The sequence below is a fragment of the Rhineura floridana genome, chromosome 4 (genome assembly GCF_030035675.1).
Source record: "Rhineura floridana isolate rRhiFlo1 chromosome 4, rRhiFlo1.hap2, whole genome shotgun sequence".
NCBI lineage: Eukaryota > Metazoa > Chordata > Lepidosauria > Squamata > Rhineuridae > Rhineura > Rhineura floridana.
The window spans coordinates 28,482,766-28,495,409 of NC_084483.1; the positions used below are offsets into that span (position 1 = coordinate 28,482,766).

General features: G+C 40.3%; 1 protein-coding gene across 7 annotated transcripts in view; it reads left to right on the forward strand.

Moving 5' to 3' along the window:
- Positions 1–1,405: 1,405 nt before the first annotated feature.
- KLHL29 (kelch like family member 29) overlaps positions 1,406–12,644 on the forward strand; it is a 616,221-nt gene continuing 604,982 nt past the window's right edge. For 6 of the 7 annotated variants that reach the window (XM_061622698.1, XM_061622704.1, XM_061622705.1 and 3 more), the window contains exon 1: positions 1,492–1,580. The gene's annotated coding sequence lies outside the window, so the exon portion shown is untranslated. Of the gene's footprint in view, positions 1,581–12,644 lie in introns of all 7 variants that reach the window. The other variant, XM_061622707.1, reaches the window with a different exon arrangement.

Genomic DNA, 12,644 nt, shown 5'->3' on the forward strand with positions numbered 1-12,644 from the left:
TCAAGTCTAATCCTCTACAGATAATATTTTATATTGCAAGGTTAGGTTCTTTAAAAAGAGATTACTAATTGGCCCTCAGCATCGACAGAAAAACGTCCATCAACTGCCTTCAACGGGTTTCAGACCCAGGTCCACGGGAAACACCTATTTCTCGGTCAGAAAGTTATTCAGACTGCTCCCCTTGGACACTTAACATGGGAGCAAGCCCTATTGAAGGGCGTGGGGCTTACTGCTGAGTCCAGATACCCAAGATCGGGCTGTTGTATTCTGGTTTTCTGTTTTGTTGAAGCGCTTGAGTTAATAAAATCGATGTATAAATAGAAAGGGTACGATGTAGGGAGCATGTTCTCCCCATATACGTTCTGGGTATATAAGGACGCCGTTGGCAAGAGCCAATGTAGCTCCTTCAGAATCGCGGCGGGGTTTTACGACTCGAGAACGCTTTAGGCGGCGAGTCATCAGGACGAATGAAATGCAGAAGAAACCAGCTCTCCCCAAGAAAGACGCGTACAGTAACACTGCGGGAGCGCGGTCGGATTATAGAGTCCAGGGAAATACAGTACAGTACAAGCGCAGCTATATAAAGCGCGTATGAGTCAGAGCTAGCGGCAGAGAGATGCATACACAGTGGATCAGGTGGCTGATCTTCTCCGCACCTCCCCGCTGCTGTGTTTCTCTCTGTGCGTGTGTAACTTTACCAGAAGTGGTGCCATTGATCTCTTTTGTCCTCCCGTTCTGCTATCCTCCGTAGGGAAGAGCACAAACCTCTCTGCCTGCAGGCTCTGTTTCCTGCAGGATGGCAGAGTCAGCTCAGTTGCCGGCTGCTGCCTGCGAGGAGGAGGAGAATAGCGCCGGCTGGGGTGGAGGGAGGGAAAAAAAGAAAGGGGGGAATTAAATAAATAAAAGGGCGACCAGAGCAAAATCAGCCAGCCAGGCCGGTGCTGCTCGCTCTTGTGTGCAAATTGCCCGCTCCAAACCCCTCCCCGTGGGGGAGGCTGGGTTGGGTTGACACATCTGAGGGGAGACGAAAGGAGGAAAAGAGCCAGAAAAGGGAGCGCGGAGCTTTGAGCCAGTCTCCGCCCTTCCTCATCTCGTCCCTCCCTCCCGCGGCCGTGATTGGTTTTGCCCGTCCCTCGCTTGGGCTCCGAGGCCGCCTCCCTCCCCAGCAAAATCGCCCAGTGTGTGAATAGGAGGGAGCCAGAAGGGAGCATGGTATCGGCTGTGCGCCAGCTGCCTCCGTCTGCCGAAGTCGCCGCACCGCGGCTCCCTCTCTGCGCCCCTCAGCCTCGCCGCCTCTTTCCCTCTCGCTCGCCGGTCGGAGGAGTGGAGAGGCAGCCCCAGCAGTGCGGGGCTTTGCGGTAGGGAGGGGGGGAGGACAGAGAGGCTGCAATGCATAAGCCGCCTCCTTCTCCTTCTCCTTTTCCCCCTCCTCCCGCTGTTTCTGTGCATCCTCCTCCTCCGCCAGCCTGAAGAAGGTGGGGGGAGGAAGAAGAAGCTGCTTTCGTCCGCCAAGGACACGCGCACTTGCGCGCCCGGTGCTGTCCCTTTCGCCTCCTGCGCGCACCGCCCTGTGGGGAAAGGTAAGAGCCGAAGGAGAGTAACGAAAGGTAGGAAGGACGGTGCGGGGAGAGAGCGAGCGAACAGGAGAAGTGAGAGAAAGAGGCGCTTCAGTAGAAGCCCCGGGAAAGGCTTTTGGGTGGCCGGCGGAGGTGGCTCGGCACACCTTTCTTCGCGTGCCCGGTGGATATAGCTCTGTTGTGGCCCGGGCTTCGCCGACAGTAAGTAGCCTCCGGTGGATTGAACGGCTGGCTAATGAATCCCTTGCGCCTGCGCTCGCTGCCTGCATGGAAAACTTCCTGCTTGGGTGTTTGTGTGATGTGCAAGACCAGAAGCAGTAGCACGGGGGTGCTCTGAGGTAGCAGGAAGGTTTTTGGGGGCGATGTGTGTGGGGGGGTTAAGAAGCCCCGTAAAGAGGCATCCACCCTTCTTCTCCTTCTCTCCTCAATCTAGCCATCCTCATCGGTCACTCTTCTCTCTCTCCACCAAACCTTCAACTTCCCACTCGGTGCGGGTTAAAAGGCGCCCTTTCTCACCCCGCATAATACAAGCTCAAAAAGGTGGTTGACCTCTCTGTTTGAGTGGAGGAGTATGGAACCAGTGTGGGTCGTTTTGTTCGTTGGTGTTGTGTGCGCGTTTTGTTCATTTGTTTATTGTTTCTTTCTTTAAAGGTTCTGTTCTGTAGATGGCTTTTCTGTTTAAAAGCAGAACCACTGCAAAATCATCCATCATCACCACAAGGCAGAGGCTATCTTTAATTAAAACTGCCTTGGAAGGAATAAAAAAATGACAGGCTCCTGCCACAGAATTAATTCTGTCCAGTCTTTGTGTATGTCTGTCACTCCTTGCTGACTTTTCTTAGTTTGTTTTGAAATGTATATAGGCTTATTAAAATACAGTTTGAGTAGATCTGGTAACTTCTAGATATGTTAGCCTTCACTTCCACATCCCCTAAATCTGTCTCTGCTGCTCATTATCAAACCTTCCCATCCCATCCTGTCTAATGTTGGTTGTGAGTCTTCTAGGCAGTGCTGAGTTCCTTGGGTTCTGTAGAGTGCTCTGAAGCCTTTTGGCACTATATAAATAAATAGTGCTATACCGAAGGCGTGCCCATAAATCATTTATAGTCTACAGTCCTATGCATGGGTTTAAGTAAGTTCTATTGAACTTGATGGGACTTACTTGAAAGTAAATATGTATAGGGTTAGGCAGCACGTTTTATTGACAGGAAGACTTGATTCTTTGGTAAAGACTGTGGTTTTCATGAGCTACAGCCTCTCTGCCTGCCTTCTCTCTCCCCTCCAGCACCCCCCCCATTTTATTCTTTGTGGATCTTTGTTAGTGTATATAAGTCTTGTGCTTATGGTGGTTAGGGATCCAATGTTAGTATAATAGTGTGAGTATTTAATGAAATTAAATTCTGGGATGCCAATTAATTACACACAATTTAAGGATTTTCCCCATGTGTATTATGAAAAGTGTACCCTCTTAAAATATGTTGTTCTACTGTTGTGACCAACAGTGCAATCCTGTGCACATTTACATGAGAGTAACTTTCCTTGAATTCAAGTAGACCTTTATGGGATTGTGCTGTGAAAAGGTTAATAACACAGATGATGTAAACACTTGCGGAAGCCCTTAAGTTATAGATGAATACATATAAGAGTTTCTTTCAAAAAATCTTATTTTAAAAAGCAAATGGTTATTGACAAAAATTGTTTTAATATTGTTAGTTTAAAGTTCACCAGAAATGATTCTGAGTTTCCCCCCTGAATCAATCTGTCATTGGTTTAAGATTGCAGACCACCAACATTACTATCTCTAAAGTTTCAGCAAATTTCTAAATCATAAGTGCTCTTTCATACATATATATGATTGTATGAGAGAAGCGATACCTATTCTTCCTTTTCCTTTAAATTAGGCAATTGTGGCTCTCTGTTACAACTGGATTAAACTATTAATGACATTTACTTGACAAAGTGAAGTATAACCATATTTTGCCCTCATCCAACAGTTTGAAACTTCAGTTATGCACAGTGGGTTACCTACTCTTATTTGAATGAGTTTTTATCCTTCCCTGTATAACCTGCCCCTCACTGTGGCTGTCTGCGGAAGGGTTTTTTCCCAGATTGCAATGAAGTACGGTTTATATAAGAGAAGTATCTATCAATGCATGTAGTTACGACAATGTTTTATGGGATTATTTTTTAATCTAAACATGCTTCTTTGGAATGACCTTCAAAAAATGTACCTCTGAGTATTATAGCCCACATAAATCCATAGGAATGGTTATTTTCTACAACCTTCTCTAAACTTAGCCATATCATTGTATTTGATCCTTATTTGAAGTAGATTAAGTTAAAACAAGCACTCTACGTGACAGCTTCATGAGAAGTTAAATATGTTGTATGTAGATCTGAAGAACCAATGCACTTGAAAGTTTTCGAAGTGCCAAGTTTTCAGTGGTAACTGGTCTTTCTGTAGTGTAAGAAGCATGTTCACAGTACTTTGAGCTTTCTCTTGACAACAGAACCCAGGAACAAACGTTCAGTGTGAATTATTGCTGGAATGGAATATTTTATGGTTGTCATGACGACAAACAGAGCAATGGTTGCTGGTTTTCACCTAAATGCAGTAGAGGAAAATGGGTAGAATTCAAGTTCTTTGTTAATTTTAATTACATTTCTAATGAATGATAGACAAACTTCAGGTGTCCAAAACATGCAGAACAGTGAATCTGGTTCCAAGTTTTTTTTAAAGAAATCCTTGCTGGAACAAAACTGCAGAAGGAAAAGTATTTTTGTTTGCTAGATTCCTCCTGAATAAGGTAATGGGATTTGAAGGAAACAGAAGGTCATCTAGTCCAGCCTTGTACTCTAAGGCTCCCTATCTAGTAGATAACATAATCTAGATCACTCTGTGCTACAGGTGGTTAGAAGGTGACAACAACATACATCGCACAAAGATGCATCCTTTGGTGACAGTCTTGGGCAGGAAATAGCATCCTGGGTGAGAGCCAGCTTGCTGTATAGGACAGCACATCTGTGTGATTTAAAGATGTGGAGGCCTGGAAAAAAACTGGAAAAATCCAGAGAAAACTGTTTTTTCCATTTTTCCTCTCTTTTTTTGAAAAATGAAAAAAAGGAAGAAAAAATGGATTTTGGAATATTTTATTTTAGCATGATGAATAAACTGTTTCATTGAATCTTGGTCTCCCTCTTTTTCCCAGTTCTTTTTATGGGAATGGATGCTTTATTTCTGCTCAACACTGTGGAGGACTAGGGGAGACATAAATAATTTTCTTTGTTATTAGCGTTGATGGTTTCTTCTGTTTTTTTAAAAAAAAGTTTTTTGCCTGCTCCTCATAAACTGGCAAAACAAAGAGGTTCCTTATAGTTCAGGTGTTCCTTACAGTTCAGGATCCAGTTGTTACAAAAAAGTAAAAATTTAAAAAAGTAAATTCAATTTGTAATAATTGTTTGAACAAAATATACTTTTAATATACCAAATGTCATAATTTTATGCCAAACCAACTTGTAGATAATTACATTTGATGTTCCTGAAGTAACGAAGTGACTTTCAATCTGTAAAAAGTGCTAATATTGCATTTTTTCAATTTTTCTGAAAATGTCTATTTTTTCTGGGGGGGGAAACAGAAAAAAAACCTGGGTTTTTTCCATGGTTTCAAAATTTCTGGGAATTTTACATCTCTAGTTTGATTGATGGGTGGCAATTTATTTTGATGTTTTATACAATTCCGTCAGTGAGTGGTTTCAGTGTCACCTTGCATTTTTGCAGTACATTTTTAGTTGATGGAGTGGATGGCGTGATTGGTGATAGTAGTTGGTGATGGAGGGGGAGATATTGGAGTGATTGGGTGCATGGTGTGTTTGTGTTGTATAGATGGATGTGTGTGGGGAATAGAAGTAGAATGGGATCAGTGATGAATAGCATGTACTGCATGCTCTGTTTGTGTAGTAGGGGAAATTGGTTGTGTGTAGGTATAAGACAAAGTCTGGAGTGATGTGTATGTATTAATGGGGTGAGTACTTCATATTGGGAATCAGGATGTGCCTTGGTAAGAGGGAGAGTAAAGAGGGGAGAGATCCCTGACTCTTAATATGTTTTCAGAATGTGTTGCTATGTTTTGCTTTGGGCTTTTTTTAGTGTTTTATTTGGTACTGTGGTACTTCAATTTTATTGTTACTACATATATATTTGTAATTGTTATTTTGTAAACTACTTAGATTATCTTGGTATTAAGCTGTAAATATAATATGTTAAAAATAGAATGAAAAGCTGCAACTGCCTCTAGGACCAAGCTACTGAGAGTGTATGGAACTATGCGTTATACTATTCCATTAAGAGCAATTGCAGGTATCTTTAAGAAATACTGTATATTTTAGTGGTGGGTTTTTTTTACAAGTATATATTTTTTAAAAAGCACACTCAAGCAGGGTCTGTATTGTCTACAGTTTAGTAGCACTACTCCCATCTGTTCATGGACATCTGCTTGCACTGAAGAACTTTCCTAGTTCTGTATTGTTTTTCTTCATCGTGATTGAACTCGATTAAGCCACTATGCTGAACCTCTTGGTCTGGAACCTTCTCTATGCCTGCATCTGTTTAGTCACTTGCAGTTCAGCCATGCTCCATTATTGCTTCCCTCCCTTTCTTTTATGACTTCATTCCTGAGATCTAGAATTTAACGAGGTAATTCTTCTTTGCCGTAGTGGCCAAGCTCATGTCACATGAAACTCCAATTTTTTAAAAAGTGAATAAGCAGCATGCTGGTACCCACTGCTCAAAAGTTCTCATGGCTCTCCTCCCATGACTTGAATCCCATGATTTTACTTCAAAGAAGAAAATATTTTTTCATGATAAAGTCTAATACTTTATTTTATTTTTTGTGTGATATTAAATTAGTTGGTTAAAACCCGAGATAATAGAAAACATGGTAAGCTTAATAAAATTGAGAATCTGGACCCACAGTCTTAACTCCATGAGACTGAGAAGGCAAGTCAGAAAGTCATGCTGTTCTTCCTTTTGAGGTACTTATTTCCATTTATTGCAAAGGCTATAAAAGACATTAAGAAAATATATTTTGAATCACGTTGAAATGTTAAAGTTGTAAGATGTAAAATGATGATACAAATGTGTTCAGTGCTAGCCCAAATACAAAGGTCTTCTAGCGTGTCTGAAAAGTGCTGTGTCTGAAAAGTGCTGACAGTTATTGGGCAGCCATGGAAAGCCCTTGCTGTTCGGATACGTAGCTTGTATGCTACTGTCCAGAACGTGGGGGTTTTTTTGTACATGGGAAAGGAAGCAGGCTTCTCAAAGTGACATAGAGGCCAACCCTTTTAGGACTAGAACAGTGAATTCTGCAGTAAAGAAACCACTGTGGAAACCTGTAGAAATGTATTCTGGACATTCTACTTGTGTCAAAGATTGGCCACTATTTCCTTTACTTTCTGAAGATGCTAAGAGTATCAACAAGGATACTTCTGAACAAAGAAAGTACTTCTTCACACAGTGCACAGTTAAACTATGGAATTTGCAGTGGTGGCCACCAACTTGGATGGATTTAAAAGAGGATTAGACAAATTCATGGAGGAAAAGGCTATCAGTGGCTACTAGCCTCTACTAGGCTCTGCCTCCATAGGCGAAGGCAGTATGCTTCCACATATCTGGAAAGTGCAGGATGGGCAAGTGCTCCTTGCACTCAGGTTCTGCTTGTGAACTTCCCATAGGCATCTGTTTGCCCACTGTAAGAATAGGATGTTGGACTAGAGGAGCCCCTGGCCTGATCCAGGAGGCTCTTCTTACGTTATGTAAAGTGTGGTGCAGTACTGAGAATAGCACATATTATTTGTTGATCTACTGCTATAGAAGAATGCTTGACAATATAGCAGAAACCACTTTCAAAGGTTCAAATGAGGGATGATCTGTGTCTGGCTTTTTGTGGGGCAGTGCATAGACAAAGCTCTGTGCTCCTTCCCTTTGCTCTTGAGTGCTTTCTCTAGTAAATATGCTTTTTGGGTTGCATATTTGTTGAGCTGCTCTAAATTCTTATTGATTGGAGCTATTAACATGCTGTACTGTTTTATTTGTTTTTGTAATATTTGTGGTGTTTGCTGTCCTGCTTTGTGGCTTTTGTTCTCTTGTAAACTGCTCTAGGAATATCAGTTGCGTATTGAAGAGCGAGATGGAGATATATAACAAAATTCAAGTTTTCTAATGCAGAAAAGTTGTGCTTCCTCTTCTGTTTTTTATATCAATTTACCCCTAGTTTCTTCTAAGAACTATGCTCTAGTTACCATGACTTGCTGTCATAGGCTTTGGTTAATAAAACAAAAGGCAAAGCATAAGAAGGCCTTTAGGCTACACATTACATTGTATTGTTTGGGGGAAACTAATCCCATCAAAGAACTCCAGTGCCTTTTGCCACAGCTGGCCTAAAAGGGGTGGTAGCAGAGAAGAGCGGGGAGTCACTAATGTTGCATGGTTATAAAATAATAATTTGTTATGAAAAAAACCTGCCAGTGGTCTTGAATATTTTTGTGTACTAGAAGGTAGTTGATCTCTCCACAAGCACAGTCTGTATGAAAAGAATGACCAGGAAATTTGGGTACAAGATTCCAGCACTAATTACTGATTACCTCCCTTCCAAAAAGCACACACCCCCTTTGTACAATCTTGAAATAATATAGACTTGTTCCCACAAAATAATAATAGTCAGATTAAGCTAACTTCTGACAAAATGTAGGATGTTTTCTGCTGAAAATATTCATACTCAAGTCCACGTAAATATCTGAAATATTACATTAAGTAATTAGACAGCCCCCAGGCTATATTGGAAAAATCTTGCTAGTAATCAACTCTGGTGGTGGTACAAGAAGGGGAAAGGTGCTCTGGTACATATGATTTGTGGCTGCCCTTGTATTACATTCTTCTAGTCCAAGATTTCTGTTTGCCTTGTTCTTGAAACTTTTTTAGGTTTTAAGAATATGTATATGGTGTTGAATTATATTCCCGCATTGCAGGTTTTGTCAGCCACCAAAAGTGCTTCCTTTTGGTGGCTAAAAGATTTATATTAATTGATTGGGGAAACCACCCTCTCTACACCAGTGGACAGAAGATCTGGCTGCACATTTGTAAGGGCTTGAATGTGCCTCTTACTGCCAACTTCACCATGTGGGGCACACATCTGAATATATATTCAGCATATATCACCAATATATGGAAGCATTTCTGAATGTTTATTTATTGCCAAAGCATCTAAAATCTACATACAGACTCTCATGTATATGTTTCACCAAATGCTATGACGACCTTAACGTATAACCTTGTTTATATTTTCTTTTAACTATACACCTGCCCAGCACCTTTCCCCTTTTCATTTGGTTATTGGTTTCTTTGGCATTACAGATTCCAAGAGATGTACCTAATTCTGTTGAGCTGGGCTTCAATCATATATCTATTTATATTTTTGAACCCTGCAAGAGACTCATTATCAGTGTTCACTCTAACAAACATGATTTGCATCGCAATGCAGACAGTTAAAACCACCCTTGACTTAAGTAATTTAAGAGCTTTGCTCTCAGGGTCTTTAGTGATGAATAATTAACAGAGGAGCATGGTTTGATTTTTCAAGGAGATACACCTTTTCATAGCTTGTTATAAGATTATTGGGAGGGGTGGCAAACATGCTATACCTGTGGATCTGAACATAGCATGTCATAAAAGCTAGAAGAAAAGCTTCCTTTCACTTTGATATTTCAACATGCTGGCTCCTTAATGACAGCAAATGTATTAAACTCAAACGCCATCATACTGTATTTTAGCAGGCATAACTATACCACACATCAAAAGAAAATATTCTACAAAAGAGTAATTGAATATTTTTAAAGCTATGGTATGCTAACTTATTAAAATGCTAAAATGAATACAGCTGTTCTTTTTCACTGAACATGCATGTTTAACTGTAAAGAAAAATGCACAAAGATCCGTACAATTCATTTCTGTAAGTACTTCTGTCTGTCTCTCTTGAGCTAATGAAACGTGTGAAATTGGGATGTTTCAAAATCAGCTGTTTTTCAGGGTAATCTGAATATAAAGCAGATTGCATTACTTTAAAAAGAAGCTCTTGTCCTCTTTATGCCTCTATTATACAAGTAGAAAAGCAAGCATCAAGAAGAAAATTAATCCAAAGGCTACTCTTAATTTTTTTTGCCTGATTTGTAGGAACTGACCTCTGCCTTAAGTGCTTCAATTGGATGTTCTTTCCTCTGTAATTTCAGAGGAGTGTACTTGTGTACAAGAGTGCTTCTTCAACAAGACACTGTTGTTAAATGAGACATCCTAAATGAAACAAATATAGGATGTGTCTTAGCAATGTTTGGCAGCCTTGTTGCCAAAGTTCTCATTTAGACTCTTGGAGCTCAAACCCTATGCGTAACTATTCAAAATTAAGTCCCACTGTGTTCAGTGGTGCTTACTCCCAGGTAAGTGTGTAGGATTGTTGCCTTATTTATGAACATTTCTTTTGAACCAGATAGCAAGGATTTGCTATTAAGGAAGCTATGAAATGCTTTTATTCTGTCTGTGCTAGGGAAATTTTAAATCTCTTTATTTATTGTCTTAATATATTTAAATACTGAATGAGTGTTTTTGTTTTGTTTGTAAGCCACCTAAATTTATGAATGAATGGCCACACACTTTTTCATAAATTCATAATGATGACTAGAGGGACTGGGAGTTGCAAACACGCATGTGATACATATTTATTTATAAGTAAAAGGCATTCACATATGACCTTCCTAACACATTGAGGTAAATTGGTGGTATAGAAGAAACATGTATATCACTGTCCTATACTAGGTACAGTGCAACTTCTAAAGCACTGTTCTTCAACCTTAGGTCTCCAGATGTGGATGGACTACAACTCCCATCCACCCCAGCCAGCTTAGCCAATGGCCAAGGATGATGAGAGTTGTAGTAACATTTGGGGACCCAAGGTTGAAGAACAGTGTCCTAAAGTATACTGAACAGCTAATCAATGTCTGTGTATTCACAATAAATAAAGCTCTTAACACTTTATTTCAGTGTATAACTCTGTACTTGACTTTTTTTCTTATATGGATTTCTCTCTAGAAGAAATACTGTAAGTAGCTTTTAAGTAAATTTTGATCTTAAGTACTTGATCTCCCCTCTTCTGATTAAAAACTGGTATTGGGGAATTTACAAATAGGAAAGCTCAAAGCACTGCTGGTTAAGGGCTGGTGACAACCAAGATGAATTTAAGGTCCCCTGGATTTTTGTTTTTGCAAAAGGGAAAATGACCACTGCCAGCAAAGCTGGTAGACTCCCATTTCCTACTTTATTCTAACTTGTTAACATTGGCCTGCTGATATGATTGACAGTGACTGCTTCAGGTTTTATGATGGGAGTTCAAAACTGTATACCAGAAGGTCTGCTCATATAACACCTGTTCTGGCTCGTCTGCACTGGCTTCCTATTTGTTTCCGGGCTAAATTCAAAGTGCTGGTTTTGACCTATAAAGCCCTACACGGCATGGGACCGCAATACCTGGTGGAATGCCTCTCCCAATATGAACCTACCCGTACACTGCGCTCAACATCTAAGGCCCTCCTCCGGGTGCCATCCCATCGAGAAGCCCGGAAGGTTGTGACTAGAACTAGGGCCTTTTCGGTAGTGGCCCCCGAACTGTGGAATAGTCTCCCCAATGAGGTACGCCTGGCGCCGACGCTGCTATCCTTTCGGCGCCAGGTGAAAACCTTTTTATACTCCCAGGCATTTTAAAGTGTATTTTAAATTGTATTTTATAGTGTATTTTATCAGTATTTTCATTATTGTTGTATTTTGACGTTGTTGGTTCTTTGTTATTGTTCGTTTTGATCTTTGATTTTGTTATACTTATTGTATTTATATATTGTGCTTGTTTTATCTCTTATGTACACCGCCCAGAGAGCCTTTTTGGCTTAGGGCGGTATATAAATTAAATTAAATAAATAAATAAAATAAATACCTGTTGATCGTCTCACACTAGGACTGGCAAGTCAGCCCAAGTGACCAGTCAAATATTGTCAGTATATCACAATAAAAATTTTAAAGAATGCCACCATGTAGATGGCAGTGGACCCTTCTTAATTCATTATGTCATCAATTGTTACCAAGAGTAGTAGTGAGAACTCTTTCTCCCCTAGTCCTAGAATAATTGGGGGCAAACCTAGCAGCATAGCAAAGCTTTTTCCATCGGCTGCCAGATATAAATACAGGTATCTCTGAACAGAAATATAAACAGACAGCAGTGACAAATGCCTAATTTGTAGAAAGTTGGACTGGGATCAGCGAGACCCAGGTTCAGATCTCATTTGGCCATAAAGCTCATTGGATGATGACGACCATTATGCACCCTCATCCTAGTCTACCTCATAGGGTGGCTGGGAGGGAAAAAATGGCGAAGGGCAGAATAAAAATGTAATAAAATGAGTAATGTTCAAGTTAATAAAAGTTAGCTGTTATTGTAAAGCATTAAACTTGTTGGTCTTTTTTTGTTCTCATAACTTTAAAAATATTTGACCAGTCAACTGACCAACCCTATTTCAGGTGGCTCTCTATCATAAGATTCTGCAAATGGATTATGTTGCAAGCACTCTTAATGATGCATCTGGATTTTATTATGTTTCCCTTTTGATAAAGGGAAGGGAAGAAGTGATCTTGGATTCCTTGGTTGATATCCTATGATACTTGCAGTGATACTGTGCAATCTGTTCATCTTTGATGAGTAGTATATACTATGCCTGTTGAATAACTAGTGATTGATAAAGAATGTTAGGTGTAAAGGGAGGTAAGAGATGATTTCTAGATAAGATTTAAGATCACTAATAAGATGGATTACTTATCTCAGTGAGAACTGCACCTTTCTTCCTTCGATCCTGTTTCTTGTACATTTTTCTTCCTCTCCTCACCCTAAACTTGCACTGGAAAGGTCCAACTAATGCATTGCATTCTCCATATAAAACATTATTTAAACAGGCAGACATGATTGTCAGCACACCGTCTTT